We start from the raw sequence: 17375 nt of genomic DNA, 5'->3' as shown, positions 1-17375 counted from the left end.
AATCTGTCCTATCCGGCTTCTAAAGAACTGAAGTTTATGAAAGTAAATTGAGTATTTAAGCTCATTTATATAAAATCTACCGGGTTTTAGAATTATTATTTTTTTAGGACTGTCATATCAGTGGATCCATAAAAGGATCAGATACAGATAGACTGACACTTTATGAAAAAGGAATTGCAAGCAATCTTAAAAAAGGGAGCGGGTTACTTGAAGATAGTCTATATACATCACAAAGAATAGGCAAGTTATTAAAAGAAAGAAAAGCTGAAGAGAATAACAGAAAGCACAATGGGGAAATGAAAAAAAAAAATCAGTAGTCCTAAAACAGAGAAGATAATTCCATCAGAAGTTTCTTTTTGTCTAGGATTAAAAAGGTTGTCCCGTCATTTTTTTTAATGCAAGGTTTGCATACTTAACTACAAAACTTTGAAGTGCGGTGGTTAAAATTTTCCACGAATGCAACATCCACCACAGATTTTTCTACCAAATTAGTACACTAGAAAAAAGCAGTTGTGTTATAAATGCTTTGGATGAAATTTGCCATGCAAATTGTGACTGAAAAATTCCTTTACTTAAAGTACATCAGTTGTACAAAAGTAACATCAGTTACAAAAATGGTTGAATGTACATGAGCATATTCTTACAGGCAGTGATGCTGAACACAACAACAACAAGAAGTTACCTGTTACGTTTTATGCAAACTCAGCTTTTGCACCAGTTGGATTCCTGCTATTCATACTGACCCCTACATAAAAATAGATTTTCAGTAAAATGAAGGTGAAACCTTTTTTCTTGATTTAACTGCTTAGAGTTGAAGTCCCATTCAGGTCTGGAACTGAAATGTCACAACTCAAAAAAAAAAAAAAAGCAAAACACCACAAGATTTTAAATTAACTTTCATACCAATCAAATTACACAATACTGGCAGCCTTAGATTTGACCTTGAAGCTACGTGTAGTAATACCAAAATAATATACTGCCTTTTCCTATCATTCCTGAAAAAAAATAATCTGAAAGCTCACTACTGCTATAATAGCAGTATTTATAATTAATGTTTTGCACAGCATAGCCTACAAAGAGTGACCACATCAGTATTGCTCCAGATCTGCTGAATAAGTTATATAGAAAGTCTCATGAAAATACTACATTAATAAATAACAGTATGTGTATGATCCTCAAAAATGCACTGATGAAATTGGTGCAAAGGATAAAACTGAAAATATGCAATTTGGTTTGCATAACAGTTAAAGCAGTGTTAGGCATTGACAGCTGTGAAGACAGGTATTTCAGAGTTTGTTATACTTGGGGTATTTTTATGTGCATTGTTATAAGATACTATCTTGGGTATTAAAAATCCCATCAACTTAAAATTATCTCTCATTAATTATTTGTGTGTGAAGAGGAAGTCAAACATGCTTGTTCAGTAAGAAGCGTTGTTCTCTCATCCTGTGAAAACCAGTATTGGGAAATGTTACTTTATAAAAAGTTTTGTAATTTCTTTTTATATCGTGGAGGAATGTTATGCCTTTCTGTCCACCTCTCCACTTTTTTCTTCTCTGTTTTGCCTTTCCAGCTGCTGGGAGGTATACATTTGTACGAGACAAAGATGTTGAGAATAGAGGTGAACCACCTCATATTTTGCTATATTAGTTTAAGGAAAAAATTAATCTTAGTTTAGGAAAAAAACAGTTTGAGAAAAATTTAGTTTAAGAAAAAACGAAACCAAAACTTGTTACCCTTAGGAAGCTTTATATTTCAGGAAAATTTATTTGCTGGCTTTCTTTTACTTTCTAGAAGTCCTACCCCCATGCCACCTCAGCCTCTGTTTTCAAAGGACACCAGTATTGGGGATGAACCTGGTTTTGGGGACAAACATCTCACTGTATTTCAAGAAACCCTGCTCAAGGTCCCATGATCTGGACTTTCAGCACGTGCTGCAGGGTCTTTCTACAGCAACAAACTGTGTATAAAACCTGGGCCCCGACAGCAGAGTATCAAGAATTTTTGGCACATGAGAAAAAATGAGAGTCGTGGCTATTTCTGGACCTGGAAGAGATACTAGAGGGAAAAGGTTTGTTGCCGTTTTATTTAACAGATACGTATTTTGCACCTTGGTCCAACATCCCTCAACTTCTTTTGCGAAGTGCTGGTTCACAACAGGGAGAAGGCTGCGGTACAGAGCTTTGCTTGAAGCCTGAAGAGGGTTTTCCCTTCACCAGTGCCAGAACCTTCTGGATTGTGTCTTGCACGTGTATGTGCGTTAGGATGTACCGTGACTGCCTTACAGTGCGCATCAGTCATCTGGGTTGTGCTTTCACTGTGTGTTTGTATAGATCAAAATGCATATAGGATGGTTTGCGAGGCCGTATGGGAAGCTGGACACCAGGAGGCACTCATCCCACACGTTCGTCTCGCCTTCCACTTCACATTTGCTGCTGCCCGCTGCATGAATGGCAAGCCAAAGTTCGTTCGTAATAGCATGACGACCGGCAGCGATGGCCTCACTTACATTATTCGGAAACCTAAAAGAAGAGCCTGCAGTCACTTCACTTGTTTTAATATCTTATCTTCCCTTAGGACCTGCTCCCGGATGATGTTAGCGGGGAAAGAAACAGGAGCCCAGGTTCTGTTCGCCGCAGTTGTCAACTGAAAAAGAAAATACATATGAAGTTGTTCTGTAGGAAATGAAAGAGAACTATATTCAAGGCGGAAATTTGTGTTTAGAATTTAGACTTCAAAGCACAGGCAAAATTTTAAAAATTCTTTTCCTGTTTTTCATGCAACTACTAGAAGTCTTCAGGCTACCAGTCAACACTGTACGTTTAGAAAAATCTTGGCTCAGATACGCAGTTTTAAGGCATGAAATGAAGAAATAAAAAAAACCCCAACAGCCGAGTCTGTTTTAATACACCTTTTTAATCTTAGTTATTTTGGCACCCCTTTCCACAGACGTCAAGGCAGTAAATCAGTGCTGTCAGAGTGCTAAAGTTTATGGATAGATGCGTTTTTTATTAATAACTAGCATGTATTGTCTGGCATGGTCTGACTGGAATGGCTTCCTAAGTGAGCACTGTATTGGAAGCACTGATGCAAGTGAGGTAGATTGTGCCATTCAGTAACAATGCATTGCATTTCTGCGGAGGTCCTGAATATTGAATGTGCTTTTTCCTCGGCTTTCTCTAGCATGATTAAAATAAATCAGGGTTTTCCTTTTCTCTGCATCCTGTCTCACTATTGAACTCTGAAGAACCTTACAGTGAAAACAATAGAAAATTTTTTTATGTGAAAAAGGAAAATTTTAGCATTTTGTGGGGGATCAAATTTGGAGCAAGGGTTCTGGTATTACTTTTAAAAAGTAAATAAAATGGAATCATTAACCACAGTAATAAACATTTATAATGCCTTTCAAAAATATTATTGGACCCTTTAAGTGCATGTTTTCATGGAGAATCAAGGGAATTATTTTGATTTTATTTTAAATGAAACAACAGTTTGTGTTATTACAAAATTTTTAGTAGACAGTAATGACTTGCTATTATTAACAGCTATGCATAAATAGTAACAAGCTTCAAATTCTGTAGTATATTTGCATAAGAATGTCATTTTTAAACTTTTAAATTGTTTTTCATTATTAGTCAATCAAACCAAGTAAGCTACTCGAATTGAAAGGAATGTAAAATGTGCTGTAAGTTTAAGCTGATTCTACTCAATCTGCGTCATTTCCCAGTCAAGTTTAGATCAGTTAAAGTTACAATAGTCAGGTACATTTGCTCTCTCTAGACTCTTTTTGAATACTGTAATTCATTATAGAACTCTGCATGAGTGAAAATGAAGTATCTAGTTGGTGCTTGAGCTCTTTGCTATGATGACAACAGCAGGGAACATGGATTTTCTGCCTTGCGAAGCTTCTCTTAAGCTTGATTGACATATCTTAATTACATTTTTATTCTCATTTAGGTAATTCTAAAACAATCATTAAGAATTATAAACATTTCCAAGACTTTTAGCATGTAGTTTAACCACACATTACAAATTATGTCTGATAAAGGGATCTTCTTGTGGATCTTACATTAAAGCTTATTCTATTAAGAAAAGAAAACCACAAATGAAAAATATTTTTCTGATAACATACATCAGCAAAACACAAACCAAGCATTTTATGTTGCTTTTACTTTGGTATGCAGATCCAATTAGCACTGCTACTGAAGTCAACAGAAGATGTCTTTATGAGTTTAAAACCAAGTAAATCCATATTGAAGTTCTGGACTATCTTCATTCTTGTCACTTGCCGAACTGTTCTTCACTGCCTTTGTTTTTGCTAGACCTAAAGTTTTTGATAGACTAAAAATTTTGTTAAACTAGTCATTTGTTGACAATCCCAAAACGTGATTTCTCTCCAGTTCATTCGCATAACTAAAAAAGCCTGGAAATTACGTAAAGGCAGGTCACAATTTTCAATATGGTTTTCATGTTAAAAATTCAGAAAAGACACTGTATTGTTAATGTTATCTATATTAGACTCTCTAAGCTTGCAACGTTTTCTTTATTGAGAACGTGTCTTGTACCAAGTCTTCCTGAAAATTACGTAGACACCAAAATAGCTGTCATCTACATATTTCAGTTGCTATTCCCTTATATATCTTCAGAATTTCACCAGAATTTCCTTCTTTGTGGGGAATTAGAGACATAACAGTGGCTATGTGCCACTGGTGCAAAGTTCCCATCTCATTTTGGTTTTTTTATGGCACAAAGTTTCTGTCCAATGGAGTGTTGCATTGCTAACTTTCTGTTCTCTGTTTTTTCTTTCAGGCAAGGATGGATGATGCCTACCCGAATTTTAATTCTGGTGTTTTGTTCATTCTGAAGAGGTTTTTTGTTCCAAGTTAATGGTGGAACGCTGGTATGAGGTGAGTGGCTGATTGAACATTATAAAAAGGGCTGTAAAAGGCTGAAAATCACCTGGGGAAAAGCTAGAAATACCATGGTAGGCTAGGGTTGGGGAAAGACAGAGACAGATTTGCAGTAGGTTCCCTCTGATCACTATTTTGTTTTGAAAACACCTTCATGTGCTGATGAGGGTTGGTTTGAAAGCCTGTGTGCTGGCAGCCATCTAGCATCAGAAGGAGAATTACAGAAAAAACACTTAAATGAATCTATGAAAACATCTTGTCTCTTGTCGAGAAGGGCATGGGAGAAAACTTACAAAGAAACGTCTCAAAATGTTCTAGTTTGTTTTAAGTGTAGAAAAGAAAAAGGGTCCATTTTACACAGTGGTGTAGTAATAAAGATCTAGTTCAATACCCTTATGATGAGGAGTGTGGAGCTCCTGGAAAGCAGAAGATGCTGGTCAAAATGGAAGTGCAAATGAATTAGTATTTTGTGAATTCCAAGGAACTGATGACAAAAAGTCCTAAGTCCCATGAAGACTTAAAAAAAAATCAAAGCTCTTGATGTGTCTTGTTTTGCTAGCATTTCTTCTTGGGCAATATAATTCCATGCTGAAAATTGGGTGGGACGCAAAAATCCAGAGTTGCACAAGAAGGTATTTCCATTGCTGATTTTAGTAGATAAACTTGGATCTGAATATGGCATAAAGCAGGAGGGAAGAATTATAGCAGTTTTCACTGATTCCCAGTTTTCAAAAATAATGTATAAAGCAAGCATCTATTCCAGGAGGTAAATTAGATCTTTTGGCTCTTGAGAGAGAGAAAGTGGTTGTTGTCAGTCTTTTAGTCCCAGTCTTTGGTGTGCACTGTAAAGTGAAAGTGAATATTCTGCCTTGGAGAGGGGATTTTGCAAATATCTGCTGCTCTGGTCCGGTGAAGCCAGATGTGGGTCTCTCTGGAATCCATGCTGTTCCCAAGACAGACGTGTTGCAATAGGACAAAGTGCTGATGGTCTTTTCTGGTAGACACCATCCTCTGGAGGAAAACTATTACATATGCACTGAAGTCTGTTGAGCGGTAGCCAGTGCAGGCAGGACTTTCTCAAGGTTGTAGAGAGGGAGGAGCAATTCCAGGTCACTTGTAAATGGCAGGAAGGGAAAGGTGGGAGGGAAAGGGAAGAACATGTTTCATACTATCTATCCACAGGTGTATTTTTGCACTGTCAAGGTCAGGGATGGAGGCTGCTTACCTCCAGCAATGCCCTAGTGCCAGTGAAGGAGACAGCTTTTCATATACCTTAGTTTCCTCTGTCCTGGTTCATCAAAATGCAGAGTGCTTTCTTGTTGCGATGCAGTAAAGACACCATCTATCTGTGTGCCTATTTTCCATAAGAGAGATGTGGAGGGTAAGGGATAGGTCTGACTTCTCCTGATAGTGGTTGACTTCTGAGTGAGGTACACATGATTTTCCTAAGAACAGCTGCTCTGGATGAAATGGAAGATCCAACTAGCCCAGCTTCCTGTCCTGGATGGTAGCCGAAACCTTACTTCTAGGAAAGAAGACAAGAACAGACTGGGCAAGAATTGTGCCTATGCTGCCAACCATTTGTGTGACATGGACTGCCTGAGCTAGGCATCAGTCTTGGGATTTTTGACATATGTCTGTGTGTTACCTGTAGGAGGTTCTTGTAAACTCCTACTATTTACAACACCCTTTGCTATGACTTAGCCACAAGTTAGGCAATTAACCACCTTCCTTTGTTTTCCAGCCTGGTTGCTGCAGTCAGACAGCTGACTATGTCTGCTCAATCCTGAGGCATTAAGACACCAGAGGTGAAATGTGGGCCACTTGGTGTAGTGGCCTTTCAGTATAAATACCTTCACATAGCATTGCTCTGAATAGAACGTACTTCCTTCTCCAGTCTCTTAGGAGTGTCACAACGCTTTCCCAGGAGAGCCTTCTTTGTCACTCTGACCTGAAGTGCTGAACTTTGGGCCTTTCTGCCCAACCAATAAAACAAGAGGACATTCATCTCTCTCCACAGGCATGTACTGTGGAGCCCGTATCATAGTAAATCCATGTGGAAAAATTTATCTGTATTATACCCCAAGTACTTTCAAGAAAACTGCTCAAGGGCAAACCAAATGAGAAGTAAATAGCACAATACACAAAAAGTAGGAGCATGAATTTTATTTTGTAATTGTTTCTGTATTGCTGTATTGGTCATAACCACAGAACACCATAAATGAACATGACAGGATTTGGTGAGTGTAGTAACAATGCAACTGGCACCTATCAGGTAGAGTAATGGGGCCTGTTCTGTTTTATTATGGCTGCTTAACCTAGGTTGCATGCAGGTGGCATGACAGCCACATCTGCTGAGCATTTTGTGGGTTAATCAATCCGCTTTGTAGCAGTCAAGTGGGCCAGAATAGGAAATTGACCCTGTCATTATAAAAGAGTCCTCTGATTATGTTTGTATGCAATAAGGGTCAAATATCAATATGCTGCGGTAGCGGGTTCTTCCTTTTTACTGCTGAAGTGTTTTCATGTAGTGCAGGCGCTGTGAGAGGGCGAGTTCTAAGCAGCTCTTTGCCTGTATATCCTCTCACACCAGGGTCAGTCAGATGTGCTGCATCTGGATGGAGGAAAGGCTGGTTTTGAAACAACTGTGAAGTAGTTCTTCTAACTGTTCAGCATGAGGAACTTTCCTTAATGCTCATGCAGTCCTGATTTTATCTCTGAAGTAGGTTCAAAATGCAGAGGGCCTGTAAAATTTTAAAGACGGTTTGTCACTTCAGCCAAGCTTTGAAGTGACATGCCTGAATATTAGCTCTCACATGATTCTTATGACTTTGGAAAGAACTGATGGACTCTCAGCTCTTTGGAAAACATCCAGGTTATTCAGAGGATGCAGGTTTGTGCTCTAGGACTGTACCTCCATCCTTGTCTCAATGTTGTACGTACAGGTAGAGCAGAAAGGGTAATAGAAGCTATGGTTCTGAATATATACTGTCATGGTTTTGGTTTAAATAATGATGTACTAATCAATGTCAGCATGTAATCTGACAATGTTATTAGATGCCATTTAAAAGACAGCTGATGCTGAAATATGTGAACTGCTTTTGACTTAACTACTGCCCGTGTATGAAGAAAGATTTGTGATAAAACTTATGCCAGGGTAGTCTGTCGCTGCTACGAACATATAAAAGTATGAATGACAAGGATAAAGATGGTTGTTGAAGCAAAAGTTAGGAACATAAGTCATGTTAGCATGCTCTGTTCTAAGTCTGAGTCTTGGTGTGAGGTGGAAAATAGAATTTTGTATTTTTATTTTTATTTTTTGGTACAAGGGATGTTGACATTATTTGATTGTATTTGGATGTAAGCAGTTACATGAATCTTTTATTTTGCTGTCTGTGGGTACTAGCTAGTGTGGGTGGGAATGATCCATTAAACACAGCAGGGAATTTGCTGGGGAGACTGGCTGAACTCCTGAAACACTGTTCCTGCCATACAGGGAAAGAGTTGTCTGTGCTATTAAGGCCAACCATGTGATTTGGTGCCATTTGTAGGCGTAAATATAAAGTGCTGGGGTTTTCAAAATTGAGACCAAACAACACTACGAAATATGAACTGTAATGGGAAATTTAGGGCATGGTTGTATGTTGGGGTAGATTAACTAAACTCCGTGGAATTCATATTCATAAAGGTTTGTAAGTTTGCATAAAAAAGTAATGAACAGGCACATTGACATAGGTGTGCACTCTCTGTGTGATTTAAAAATAATACTTGTGGAAAGAACTGTTCATAACATGAGCCATTTATTTTAAATCTCTTCTGAGAATGAATTAGAAACATTCTGAAATTACTGACCTAATTTACCAGTCTGATCGCAGTGGGTATTTCATACTGGTATACACACAAGTATTGATCACCTAAACAATGTTCAGCTCCTGCCAGCTATCCTGTAACTGAAGTGCTCTTGTCTTAACATTCTAAAATTTTTTTGTTTCAGTAGCAATGATTCTGACCCCGAACACGTGAGCTCTCTGTTCAGTGTGTGTGTATGATACAGGTTTAAACCATTAACATGCAACAGCAAACTTGGGATTATTTAGAACAGGTACCCTACAAGCTAGTCAGATAAGAATTCATCTTGCGATTTTATTTCTAATTTCGTGAGAGAATGCAGAAAAAAAAATTCAGGTCACACTGATTTAGCTAATTAAGAATACCAATAAGAGTTGACCTCAGTCCCAGAAACTCACAAAGATGGCTCCAGCCATGTCATTGCCTGGGGGGCTTAGCTGGCATATCTGCATTATTTAGGGGGACAACAGCATTGCTGTGCCTGTTCTTGTCCATACCTCAGCCTTCTAACCTGTGCCAATGTTCTGGATCTCAAGGAGCAGCTGAGAATGGCAGTGCCTCATAGCTCTGCCAGCAGAGGGTATAAAAAGTAGCTCTTTTAATCTACTTCAGGTTGCACCAGCGGTATTATTTTAAATCACCTTCTTCAGCCTTGCCAACTTTTTGGTTATGGCACAGCTTGAATAATGGGCTGTCAAAGCTATTTGCAAAATCCTTTCTATTCCTCTTGAGAAGGCAAGGGCAGACACAACTGCACTATGCAGCAGTTCTAGCAGCATAATTATGGGGGCACAAGCCTTAACATGCAGACAAGCTTTTAAGTAAAGGGCTTCCAGTAAGAAATGTAGATGTGCTGGCATAAAAAAAAAAAAAAATCATCCTTGTGGATGTGCATTCTTGTCTGTGGCTTCTTGCCGTGCAGCTTTCCAGGGCAGCCTTCTAGTGGGGTGCAAGCTGTGCAATGTTGGTGCTGTCATGCTCCAGTGAAGCCCTTCATCAAAGGTGCAACTTGACAACACAGGTTTTCTTGTAATGGACAGTTCCCAGCATAAACTAAACTGTCTTGGGATAAAGAATGCCTTCTAAAAAATCTGCTTTCGCATTACAATTTGAGTTACATAGCTGTGTTCCTAAATGACTTAACATTTTTCCACCATTTTGAATATAGATAAAACTTGATGTTTGCTGATATGGAAAAAAAACCTTTTCCCTTCCTTACACTGTTAAAACCTTAAGATTTTTTTTTATGCCAGTCTTTTATATATGTTTTAGCAGTATGAAGCAAATCAGTGAATTGCAGCTGCCTCAGCTGACCTGAATGTCAGGAAAAGGGGTTTAGGCAGCTGTTAAGATAAGAATAATACTGGTGCGATTTATTCTGCTCTATATGAGCTTAGCCAGAAAGGAAATACATTCTTAGTGTCTGAAATCATGAGATGTTTGCAACATCTTTTTTCCCCCTGAATTTGAAGCATATGTGCTGTGTCAACGCAGCAGGCATGTATCGTATGTCATGGCAGTACTGTACGTCATAGCCCCAGTCTTGCTCCTGGCCCTGTCTTTAGTGCATGTGGTGCCTGGTTCCATCTGGGAAGGAGTCAAAAAAATCGGCTTCGTTTGTTGTTGGTACTTGAGTTCTAAAAATATATTTACAGATTTTTAATTTCCCTGCAGGTGCTTAGGCAGAAGATGGTAACTATTTTTCTAAGCTGTTAGCCATTATGTAGAATTTTAATGGATCTGGACCTCTTTGAATTTATATGCTTCAAGAGGATTATCTAAAGCTTCAGACAGCAGCACCCTCAAATGCTAATCTAACCTAAGATTTTCATGGTGCAGTTAGTAAATCTCCTTAAATTTCAAAACAATTGGAAGTGACACTGTGCTTGTCTGAACAGGGAAATGTGAAGCCAAGATAGAATGATATAACTGTAGTATTAATAATTGTACTAGTGTTACAATCATTGTGAACACTGGCCATTTCTTACTTGCAAAGTGGTAAGAATGAAATGGAACAAGTCATTCGTATTTCAGAATAAGTCCCCTCAGCAAATTTTACTGTCAAATACTACTCATATCTTAAATTCATAACCTATGAACTCTTTTAACTCTTTTAGCCACGTAGATTCTACTGGCTTCCAGTCTTACTCAGACATTTACATGCTTACATCACTTCTGAAAATGGCATTTACTGTAGGAAATGTCTGAGGATATTTGGAAACTTTTACCTCAAATCACAATTATTTTTCATCTTCATTCCCCAATCCATCTCTTCACTAGTTTTTGTTTTGTTTTTTTTTTCCTAAGGTTTTTACAAAGTGTCAGCTCTGATATCATTCTTTTCAATCTTTCTCATTTTTCATCTAACTATACAGCACTACTGTGGGGATATATATGGGGAGGGGGGGTACTTGTACCTTCAGATAAAACAACTAATCTGTCATTGAAATTATGTGACTAAAACTTCAGTACATAAAAATCTTCCAGAATGAGCATGGGGACAATTTAATCTTAAAAATAATTTGTCTAAGAGCACTCCCACAGGAAAGAAGATGACAGTCAAGCTTGATCATAATGTGCTACCCAGTTCCTGCCCAGTAGTGAGTTTAAGGTATATAATGCATTCCTACCCTTACAATACTATTATTCATGTGTTTTCATGGAAGGAAAATTTTGCTAATAGTTAAGAGATGATGACTAGTAAATTGGGTGTGTCTTTGGAAAAACCCTGAAATGAAAAATTGCTGTTGCACAGTAGAGAGAACTGGTATTTTCCACAGTTCAGTAAGCTTTTCATAGTAAATACTGATGAGTTGTTCCACAGGACAAGTACTTAGATATATGGCAGTCATGAGGCAAAGGCATCTGCAGGCTAGGTTCACCTGTAGTATAACTCTGTTGGCTGCAGTCATGTGACTTCTAGGTTGGACTTTTATGTTTACTATCAGTGTAAATATGAAGTTGGAGGCCATTTCCTAAAGATGCCGGTGTAACTTTTCACACCTTGTGATTGAGGTATGTAATATGTCAGGTGGGGTGGGACAGAAAGTCATTAGAAAAGTAGCCAAATAATTCAGAGTATGGGAAAAATCCCATAAGATTTAAGGAATCTGGAATTGCAATCTTTGCCATAGCACACCTACTGCAGAAGAGTTCTAGGGAACTCTTTAGCACCCAACACCCACCCTTTAACTGCAATTTTCCTTCACAGGGTTTGAAAACAGGCTGATAACGTAGAAAATACTGTTCAACTAGCAAATGACCATTGCTATTTCATACAGAAAGGAGTACTAAATTACAGTTCTGGTGCAAACAAAAAGGGCAAGACTTGGCTATAGTGCAACCCAGATGCAATCCTTCTGCTGGAAAACCTTTGTGTGTCAATCAGAGTAAGCATAAAAATAAAAGAGAACAGAAGATAGGTAGAAATGTACATCTTGTTGTGTGCTTTACTGCATTTCTCAATAAGAACTGTTTTTACCATTCCTTCCTGTTGGATGGTATGAAGAAATCCAATGGAAGAGTCTTCTCTTCTATTTAGGCTAAACAAATTGATAAAAAGCACATGTTTGCCTATAAAACTTTCCAATCGTATTACCACGATGTTCCATTTTGTTGACAGGAGAAGATTTTAATGTCTGTAGGAGAGATTCCTGAATGTGGTAATTTGTTGATTTAAAGAACTGGGAGGACAATCCTTCAATAGTGTATGACAGTTCTGGGATATTTATGAGTTCAGTTTCCCCATTGTTAAGTCAGGGGTGGTAATAGGTCATTACCTCCTGTAGAGCAGAGACTGAGTTCCCCACTGAAGAAGGCTCTGAAGTTAAGAAAAGTTTTAATTTGCTCTCATTCATCCATGTGGAAGTCTATCCTTGTACAAATGTAGCAAGAGTGTTGTTCTTGAAGTGCATCCTGTGTTTTTTGTCAAAAAAATACAAAACTCTACTGGACAGTTAAATGACTAGGTATTTTCACTATATAAAGAAATATAAAAGTGGCACGATGGAGGCTTCGTGGTCCGTATACTTATTTCTCCCACATAAAGTAGTTGGTCTAATAAAGGTATCATCATTACGAATAAGTCTGACAAAGATATCTTCATTACCAAGAAATCTTGTCTTGCTGACCAATGGACATTTACTCCCTTGTGGCTTAGAATGAAGTGCTGGACAGAAGTGGCTGTTTCAAATCCCAAGTGCTGGTATTCAAAATACCAGAATGGCTAAAACAATCCACATTTCTTTTCTGATTTTGACTCTGCATATGAAAGAATTACATGCATATTCACTGGTTTAACTTAATACTGAAAGCAGGCTATTTTTATTTAGTGTGCCACAAGCCTTATGGGTGATTTTTTATGAATATACTATTTTCCTTGCAGTGAATCAGTATTTCCCACATAATTCCCACATAATTCACATGACATCTGGCATCAGAATGGCAAATTTCCTTCTGACATTTAATGACATGGGTGATAATTTAGAGTGCCAAAACTAATGCTGTAATGAGTCAGGCCAGTGCAGACAGGAGCAGGGAGATGTCACACCCTCTAAGGAATCTTTAGTGTTTTATTATTTTCTAGATTTCCTTTTCGTTTCCTCATCCTTCTTCCTCTTCCTTTTGGTCTGGACTTGTCCAGCTGCTTTCCCCTTTGGATCAGTTTATCTTATTAATCTCTTCAGCTGTTCTAAGAAACTATTCATACCAGCGCTTTCTGTGGAAATTACCTGAGCACCTAGATGGGAAGCAGAGCACCCTAGAATTACAGACCTCATGTGAAGCCTGTGCAAGGAGGAAAGAATGCTACAATTAACTTTGTGGAGGTTTTGATCTAAAGACTTATGCAAAGGCTTTTAATGCAGAATTACTGATGCTTTATTTCTCATTTCATTTCTCATTAACTGGATCCATTTCAGAATGCTGACCCAACTCCTTCACAGATAACTCACAACCTTTGCAGTGACCACACTAAGTCTTTTGAATGCAGAAGTCTTGTAGTGTCCACTTGCTCCTGTTCTTCATAGAACATTTGCTTCTGTAATTCACTGAGGAAGAATCATAAAGCAGCTCACCATATTAAAACCTCAAGATAGCCGAAGACAGCACAGATTGCAACATAAGGATGCAACATCCTGTATATGGCTTTACAAAGCACATTTAAGCTGGTCTGGTCTGAATGTGATCTCACCCTGGTGCTCTACACTCATTGGCATCTCCCACAGAGATGCTTAGTATGATGACCAGTCTTACATAAACTTGGCATTAGGAATGAAAAGAATAATGCTGGGACAAGAAGTGCCGAATTCAGCCTCTGCAGGTACCTTCTGGTAAAAAACTGTGGCAGTACATGGATGATGCTATATTTCAGGCTCCTAAATAGCCCTATTGGCAGAGTGGTGTAACGTATGTTTTTATGCTGGCACCATTTTGTATCAGTGTTAGCAAGTGTCTAGGTTGCTGTGGCTAATTCTTTTCATTCACCACACCAATTTACTCAGCACCAATATTATCTCATAACTTGGCCTTGGTTTTTGGTGGTTTCAGCTCAGTGACAACATTATTGCATTACTCAGAATGTGCAGATGGAAAAGATGCACTGAGATGGTGACTGTCTGAATAAGGACAATTTGTTTTGTACTTATCATTGGCTTTTTATGAAGCTGGATCAAGAAAATGCTTCATGAGAGGTTAAAGTTGTGCAGATACTCATGCCAAGATGAGCAAAGCTTCCCAGGAAAGACTGAATATAGCACTGCTATGTTATGTTTGGATTCATAATGATGAGCAATTTTTCATTGCAATTGCTAGTCAATCACTTCAGGAAATCACAGGGTGGAAGAATTCTCTCAATTTGATTTGAAAATTCCTATTGCTGTTTTTGAAAAAAAACCAACCCAACAAACCAAAAAAACAAACAAACCAAAACAAATAAACACTAGTCACTGTGTTTTGCTTGAAAAGATTTGTCCTTAGGGAAGATTTTTATTTCCTCCTCAACTCAAGATGGAGAAGAATATTTTAAAATGTCAATGAAATACAGAGACAAAACTGTTTTCTCAAATAGTTTAAAAATTGACTAAAAAGAGAGGTAAGTCTACCTGTGATGCTTTTAACACCTGAACTCTTTCGTGTTTAAAGGAACTGACCTTTAATTAGGTATCTCCTGTCTGTTACTACTGCAAGCAAAATATATCTACCTGGGGAAATCCCACTTCACAGACTGCCAGGAACAGAGGACAAAGCAAGAGGCCATCAAATGCTGAGTCCTCATTCACTGTAAATTAACACTGGTAGATGTACATGTTAAATTGGGTGGTAGTTCCAGGAACAAGGAAAACCCCTTCATATAAGGGGAAGGAGCTTCTGAAAGGGTAGGTTTTTCTGTGGTTTACTGGACATGATTAGTTCAAGCAGAATTTATGCGCCAGTTCTGACATGGTTCTGATACACAGGAATGGTGTAATCTTTCAGGGCCATAGTTAGTCTTCCTCGTCATGCTGTCAAGTTTCTAAATCATCCATCCACAGCGGAAATTAGTTTCCTTTTCTTTTATGCTGACATTGCTATTCCTGTGGTCAATCTAGGGTATGAAATCAGCAGCGTGAGGATCAGAAGGTTGGCTCAGCATACTTTACAAAACAAACTGCTCTGTTTTATTGCCTTCTTATTTCATTTGGAGTATAGGGGAGATTTTTTCAGCTGCTTACAGAATGCAAGGTGACAGAGGCCTTACTTTCTATCCTGGAAAGGACGTGATGTTCAGGGCCTTAGGACAAAAGAGCAAAAGAGCAGAACGGCAGCATCACGTCTCGTCACACGTTCATCTAGAACAGTATCTTGACACTCATAGTGACCAATAATGAATTCTTGGGAAAGAACAGGGAAAACATATAATTTACACTATTACTTTTCCTCTATATTTTGCCAGATGCCAAGAATTTGAAGTTGAGGAACTTCTTGAGCAAATACAGCATCTCTGTGTTGAATAGGCCTTACAGGATTTTTCCCTCATGAATTGGTCTACTCACTGCCTGAACCCCTGGAAGTGTTTAATATCCACAAATAGGTGTAGCAAAGAATCGCACAGTCTAACTATTTAAGAAGAACACATTCCTTTTGTTTCTGCTGAACCTGCCATCTACTACCTTCATTTTTTGCCCTGTTTTTCTTTTAGATTGGAATTGGTGATTGACCATTCCTTCCTCTCCTTAAGCATGCCATTTACAGCATTACAGAATTTTGTCATGTTCCCTCTGTCATGCCTTTTCCGGGCTAAAAAGACCTATTCTGCTTACTTCTTTCTTACACTGTAACTGTTATTGCCTTTGTTGTTTTCCTTGGAACTTTATCTTGTTCTACTGTACAGATGCCCTTCCTCCTCCCCTCCTCCCTATTTAGCTGGATCACCTCCCATGTCCTTTGAAACTTGGATATTTCAAAATTGTTAGGGTGGTTCAGCTTGTGGCTTTTCTCATTTTTAGTACGATACCTGTCTGATGGTGAAGTGCCATCAGTACTGCCTCTGCTGAAATCCACTCTTATGTCTGGACAACTGTCTACAGTGCAATTAAACTGCCATGCAAGCAACTATAATGATCCCTGGTTTTGAAATTAGGTATCATCATTTCATAACAAGATCAATATTTTACCTGAAATATTAATTGTGTTTGAGAACCATCTTGAGAAAAATCAGCATGAGCCAAAGAAGAAAACAATATGAGAGTGATTAGAAGACTGAAGTATTTATATTCTGCAAAGGGATAAAGGGTTTATGCTGTCCAAAAGGACTATAGGGAATTTTTACAGAGACATTATTGAGGAAAGAAGGAAAGACCTATTTGTGCAAAGGTACTGCAGGGGGAAAACATTGGCACAGTTGAATTAATTCTGGGCAAAGGTAGACTGGAAGTTAGAAGAACTTTTTAAGTATTTAAGGAATAACATTTCTGCAAGAATTTTTGCAATGGCAGATATGAGGGCATGAACCTTAAATCTTTTTGTAGGTGGCAAGACTCTGAGCATGTTTGAAAACATTAAGCGTACTTCATATACATTTGTTTCCCATTTCATTTATGAAAAGTTGAATTTGTGGCTTCTAAAAACCTTTTTAATGGAAAATTCTTTGTGACAATGATAGCTTGGTGACAAAAGCAGAATTACTGTGACTCCACTGTTTTAAGTTCAGAGGAATAGTTTATATGCAAAGACCCAAAACCCAGTTTTTAAACACTGAAATCTTACAGCATTTGCATCACTTCATTGACCATTATTGACTCTAAGAAAGGTTTTTACTGATATAAAGAAATTCCTTTTTTCTCTTTCTTTTCCTTTTTAATGCTGTCCTCCCCCCCACCCCTGCACCCTCTGTCTTTCAGTAAGAATCTGTTTTGGTTAATGTTTCTTAAAACTCCAGCCCTCTTAAACTAGACAAAACTGTACTTCATAGCCCTTCAGAGTTAAACTTGGAGATGATTTAGTATAACTACTGAATCCTTGGCATTGCTAAACTTGTGCAGGTGTTTCCAGCTGACCAATGCAAGGTTAGCTTTTGGTTAGGATATTGCTTTAAATGCTTCTGCAGTCAAGCACCCTGTGAAATTTTGCCATCAGATA

At 38.1% G+C, this 17375-nt stretch overlaps 1 protein-coding gene across 1 annotated transcript in view; it reads left to right on the top strand.

Annotated features, from left to right (window-relative positions):
• RASSF6 (Ras association domain family member 6) overlaps positions 1-17375 on the top strand; it is a 129657-nt gene that overhangs the window by 1080 nt on the left and 111202 nt on the right. The window contains exon 2 of the mRNA XM_080409503.1: positions 1795-4907. The gene's annotated coding sequence lies outside the window, so the exon portion shown is untranslated. The remainder of the gene's footprint in view (positions 1-1794; positions 4908-17375) is intronic.

The sequence above is a fragment of the Falco punctatus genome (assembly GCF_963210335.1).
Source record: "Falco punctatus genome assembly, chromosome: 1".
Classification (NCBI taxonomy): domain Eukaryota; kingdom Metazoa; phylum Chordata; class Aves; order Falconiformes; family Falconidae; genus Falco; species Falco punctatus.
The sequence above is the reverse complement of the archived record's forward strand: the minus strand, read 5'-3'. Positions and strand labels throughout refer to the sequence as shown.